General features: G+C 39.0%; 1 protein-coding gene across 1 annotated transcript in view; it reads right to left on the bottom strand.

The window, feature by feature from the left end:
• Nucleotides 1-891: 891 nt before the first annotated feature.
• Nucleotides 892-6,000, bottom strand: part of LOC125113254 (uncharacterized) — a 103,209-nt gene continuing 98,100 nt past the window's right edge. Inside the window, exon 4 of the mRNA XM_047755819.1 lies at nucleotides 892-1,023. The gene's annotated coding sequence lies outside the window, so the exon portion shown is untranslated. The remainder of the gene's footprint in view (nucleotides 1,024-6,000) is intronic.

Genomic DNA, 6,000 nt, shown 5'->3' with positions numbered 1-6,000 from the left:
AGTGGGTTAGTGATCTGGCATTACCATGAGCTGCGGTGTAGGTCACAGACACGGCTCAGATTCTGTGTTGCTATGGTTGTTGTGTAGGCCAGCAGCTGCAGCTCTGATTTGACCCCTAACCTGGGAACTTCCATATGTAGAGGGTGTGGCACTAAAAAAAAGCAAAAGAAAAAAAAATATTATGAATGGATCATTAGCTGCTTTGCTGAGTTAGGAATTTTATTAAAAAGTTTTCAACTGGGGGAGTTCCCTTCATGGCTCATCAGTTAACGAACCTGACTAGGATCCATGAGGATGTGGGTCTGATCCCTGGCCTTGCTCAGTGGGTTAAGGATCCAACGTTGCCATGAGCTATGGTGTAGGTTGCAGAAACAGCTTGGATCCCACGTTGCTGTGGCTGTGACATAGGTCTGTAGCTGTAGCTCCAATTTGACCCCTAGCCTGGGAACTTCCATATGCCCTAAAAAGCAAAAAAAAAAAAGTTTTCAACCAGGAATTTTGACAGAGATGACACTGGAATACAAAGACTACTTGGCCGGAAATCAAAAGGAAGTTAATAGCCTTTGGAAGAAAAGCTTAGAAAAAATGTTTAAAAATCTGGACTAATTGTAACTGTCTCCTTTAAGATTAGAAAGGCTCTGTGCTCTGAAAAATAATGATTATAATAACAACAGTTACCATTTTATAAACACCTATTTTGTGCAAGATGCTTTGCTCTCTTGATCTCATAAACCTTTCCAGCAACCTTGTAAAATGGGTAATACTATTCATATTTCACATGTAATAAAACCAATGTTGCAAAAAATTGAGTAACCTGCTGTATTAGAGTTCTCCAAAGAAACAGAACAAATATAAAATATATATGGAAAGAGTTTTGCCATAAGGAATTAACTCACATGATTATGAAGGTTGACAAGTCCCAGGATCTGTAGTCAGTTGGAGACCCAAGAGAGCCAATAGTATAGTTCTGATCCAAGATTGGCAGGCTGAAGATCCAGGAAATGTCAGTGTTTCTTTTGAAGTCTGAAAGCAGGAAAGAAAAATCAATGTCCCAGCTCCAAGATAGTGAGACAGGAGGAAGTCCTTCCTATTCAGGGAAAGATCAGCCTTTTTGTTCTTTTCAGGCCTTCAACTGATTGGATGAGGCCCACCCACACTGGAGAGGGCAATCTGCTTTACTCAATCTATTGATCTGAATGTCAAACTCATTCATAAAACACTCTCTCAGAAACATCCAGAACAGTATTTGACCAAATATACAGGTGCTCCATGACCCAGTTAAGTCAACATAAAATTAACTATCAATCCCACCTAAAGCCACCTAATTCATAAGTGCTGGAGGTGGGATTTAAATTCAGGTCTGTCCTTTTCAAAACTTCATTGCTATTTATCTATATTATAAACACAGGACCATAAGAATTACCCAGAATGTATGATTCTGTTACTTGAAAAGTTTGCCAAGATCACAGAAAAATTAGTCAATGAGTATTGGCTAGAACATTTAGCTAGATTAGCTAAAAAATCCACTTAATTTTTGCACTTGAGCTGAATTAGGTATGCTGGTGCCAAAATATCTTAGAAAAGGAGAAAGGGACTAATGGTCTTAAAGGGGCTGTGAGACAGGGGAAACCAGCCACCTGGATTTCCACCAGTAAGGCAGGAAAGTTTTTTTTCAATGTCCACCAATTTCACAACCTCAAATAAATCACTATTTTGATATTTATAAGTTTGATTATATTCAAGTAAAGAGAAAGAGCTGATTTAAAAAACATCCCCCTTTATACTTTCAATGGTACCTTCCTTGCAATGGTTCGAGAGAAAAGGGAGAATCACATTTTTTGGTTAAAATAAGAAATTCAACCCAAGATATAGGTCATCAATAATCATATTCTGTCCAGATAGTTTAATGAGTTTGGAAATCAATCATCAGGAATATGTTAAGAATTAGCTGACTGAAATCGTATGCAATTCCTTTTTCCCCATGGTTTCATAGGTCTTTATATTCTACAAATGGGGAAACATACTGCTCAAAATAAGCCTGGTTCAGGATGGATGGGCATGTACAGAAACTACAACTCCTATTAAATGGAAAAGAGTGATACATGAGTGCTATTCATAGAACCCACTAATAGTCAAGGATCTGGCGTTGCTGGGAGCTGAGGTGTATGTCGCAGACATGGCTTGGATCCCATGTTGCTGTGGCTATGGTGTGGTGTAGGCTGGCAGCTGTAGCTCTGCTTCAACCCCTAGCCTGCTCAAACTTCCATATGCCACACTTGCAGCCCTACAAAACCCACTAATATAACCATATGCTCTTTCCTTGGTGCAGTCTATTAACCAAGTATGTACTATTTTTAAACTTATCTATGATTTTTCTGAACAAATCAGTAGGCTTCTAATTTCATCAAAATACAATGATAAGCCTTCAAGATTTCTTTAGCATCAGAAGAAATCGTTCCAGAATTTTTTTTCCAGAAAAAAAAAATTCTGATCAGTGAAAGGACAAAATCCACCAAATTGGGAGCACTCTAGGATGATTGTATACTTGAGGACACACAATCGGTTGTGGTACACTACTTCTTTAAAAAGATGCTTTGAAATTATTCACCTCATCTATCTAATTTGCAGAAAAATACTGAGTCAAGCAAGTCTGATCCAATACACATTGCCTTTTTATTTTATTTTTTTTTTTTGCCTTCTTCAGAGAAGTATCATGTGGGAAATAGTACTTAAAAATGGGAATCCCCGAAAAAAAAATTTAACACCTTACTAAATTATAAGGTTGGAAGTCACTGTTATGAATTTATTTAAAGATAAAATAAATTAAAGCTGGGGCTCAAAATATCATGTTTAGGAGTTCCTGTTGTGGCTCAGTGGGTTAAGAACCTGACATAGTGTCCATGAGGATGTGGGTTTGATCCCTGGTCTCACTCAGTGGGTTAAGGATCCGGAACTGCTGCAAGCTGTTACGTCGACTGGCAGTGCAGCTCTGATTTGACTGTTAGCCTGGGAACTTCCATATGCCACCGGCCTGGCCATAAAAGGGGAAAAAAAGTCATGCTCACACTTTCATAAATTGGGAAATGGCATTCTAGATGGGACAGTCTTAGTCTAAGAGTTGAGCCTACACTTTAATCTCTGAACCTGGATCTGTCGGTCATGTTCGGTGACATACCCAGGCCGCTGTCCTTCAGTTTCTTTATATATAATGCCTAATATGAGAATAATAATTGCTTTGTAGTTCAAATGTATCCTATGATGATTCTAAAGAAAAATGCCAAGGAAGAGAATGAACAAGAAAAGCCCTACATTAATGACAGAAGACTGGGCAGGAGTCGGCAAAGCAGGAAAAAATGTTGGCACTAAAAAATCTGGATGAAGCAAGGTAAGATGAGTAAAACATAGAATGGAGTCAAAGCAAATACCGGTTCCCAAATTATTCTGATTTCAGATGTGAAAAGAGGGAGAAGTGGCAATTCCTTTTTTTTTTTTTTGTCTTTTTGCTATTTCTTTGGGCCGCTCCCACGGCACGTGGAGGTTCCCAGGCTAGGGGTCGAATTGGAGCTGTAGCCACCGGCCCACGCCAGAGCCACAGCAACGAGGGATCCGAGCCGCGTCTGCAACCTACACCACAGCTCACGGCAACGCCGGATAGTTAACCCACTGAGCAAGGGCAGGGACCGAACCTGCAACCTCATGGTTCCTAGTCGGATTCGTTAACCACTGCGCCACGACGGGAACTCCAAAATGGCAATTCCTAAGAGCAGAGAATTTAATGCTTAATAGGGAAGAGAAGGAAATGCAGTGATGAAAAAGGGGAAGAAGAAGCTCCCTCCAGCGCAATCCGATATTCAGCAACTTCCTAAAAGACCATGAAGAGAAAAAGATAGCTCCTTAGGCAGACAATGATCAAACTATTCCACAGAGTATTTCCATCTTCAATTCTGAGAACATGTCTGCTTCCTTCTCTTTTTTGACATCAAACAACAGACCAGAGAACCTTAAAACCTTTTTTTTGTAGAGGTGTAATTGGGAAAAGATGCAAGGAAGTCTGCAATTGCCCATGTAGGGATTAAGTTATGAAACTTTGACTCAAAAGACACTGGAAATATTTCCAAGATATTTTTGCAACAACTCAAATGTCAGGGTTGTATGATATAAGCTTGGGAAATAGCACCCTGATTTATTCTCAAAGATTTATTTGGGGAAAAGAATCTGAAACACAAGCTGCAATTTGTAATAGCACTGTTCAAAGAGCCAAAAATGAAGATTGTTTACATGTTGTATTAGAAAAGAAATACTGGCTAAAGACAACAGCTTTGTGTATTCAAAGAGTATTGCCGTGTGAGAATTCGCCAAATAACTTAATGAAATGGTACGAAGTTAGTATAAAACAATTCCTAAGCCAAGGAAGAACTAAAAAATGGATGCCTAAAATATGCCATCCATACACGTATGTTCTTGACCATTTAGCCACATAAATGTAGTAGGAAACTAGATGACAGTGAAAAAAGTAGTAGCTTGCAAGATCAGATGGTTGATGGACTTTGTTTCTAGGTTGTCTTCTTTGCTATATAGATGTATTTATTTTTGAAATTTCAAGATGTGCATGAGCTTTTGGGGAACAGCATCTTCTGGAATGTATAATTATATCTGTTTCAAGTAGCGCTTTCTAATCACCACACTGGTCAAAATGCCTTATGCCCTCATGGTACTGGTAAAGATAACTAATAACAATTATTTTCAAAAGGTTTTTATGGGAGTTCCCGTCATGGCACAGTGGAAACAAATCCAACTAGGAGCCATGAGTTTGCAGGTTTGATCCCTGGCCTCGCTCAGTGGGTTGAGGATCCAGCGTTGCCGTGAGCTGTGGTGTAGTCGCAGACAAGACTCAGATCTGGCGTTGCTGTGGCTGTGGTGTAGGCCGGCAGCTGTAGCTCCAATTCGATGCCTAGCCTGGGAACCTCCATATGGCACGGGTACGGCCCTGAAAGAAAAAGAAAAAAGCTTTTATGCAAATTTGTATGGGATCTGGTTTAAAATGAGGGCTGTCTACTATTGTGTTTGACTGCTCTGATTTTGATGAAGATCCTGCAAAAGGACAGAAACGATATGTATGAAAAGGATTTAAAGTACTTTAACAAAACTTGAAGAAATAGTTATAGGGAAATTGTAGGAATAAAGATCCAAAAATGAATAAAGCACTAAAATGTCTTAAAGTTTTACTTAAAGGCAGTCTCCAATTTGGGATCTCACCTTATGCAAAAATACCCAAGGGTACTTTAAAGTCAGCTGGAGTATATTCCCAGATCTACCATTTTTTAGCTGAGTGATGACGGCCCAGGAAGACTAAACTGTCAAATTCTAAACTTCAATTTCCACATGTATGAAATGACGATGATAATAATAATATATTCTTTATAACGGTATTTTAAAGGTTAAATGTGACCTCTATCACACTGCAGTATAATTATTTATGGTGGTCTCTTTCATTCTTTCTTTCTATCAACAAATATTACTTGAAAGCCTACTAAAGTGAATACTGACTCTGCCTCTATTTCTTTGTCTCTGCTAGCCATGTGGCTTTGAGAAAAATATTTAACATCTGTGCCAATGTTATCTTTAAAGTTGAGATAAAAATAGTATACATCTCAAAGGGATATTGTAAGATTAAATAAGCTAATACAAGTAACGTATTTAGAAAAAAGCCTAATAGTAAAAGTTAGAAAATTGAGGAGTTGCCAAGGTGGCTCAGTGGTAACAAACCCAACTAGTATCCATGAGGACGCAGGTTCAATCCCTGGCCTAGCTAAGGGGTTAAGAATCTGGCACTGCCGTGAGTTGTGGTGTAGGTTGCACACGTGGTTTGGATCTGGTGTTGCTATGACTGTGACATAGGCCAATAGCTACTGTTCCTATTCGACCTCAAGCCTGGGAACTTCCATATGCTGCAGAAGCAGCCCTAAAAAGTACAGAAAAAAAAAAGAAAAAGGAGAAAGA

Source organism: Phacochoerus africanus, chromosome 13 (assembly GCF_016906955.1).
Source record: "Phacochoerus africanus isolate WHEZ1 chromosome 13, ROS_Pafr_v1, whole genome shotgun sequence".
Taxonomy (NCBI): domain Eukaryota; kingdom Metazoa; phylum Chordata; class Mammalia; order Artiodactyla; family Suidae; genus Phacochoerus; species Phacochoerus africanus.
Note: the sequence above shows the minus strand (reverse complement) of the source record. Positions and strands in the feature narration are given on the sequence as shown.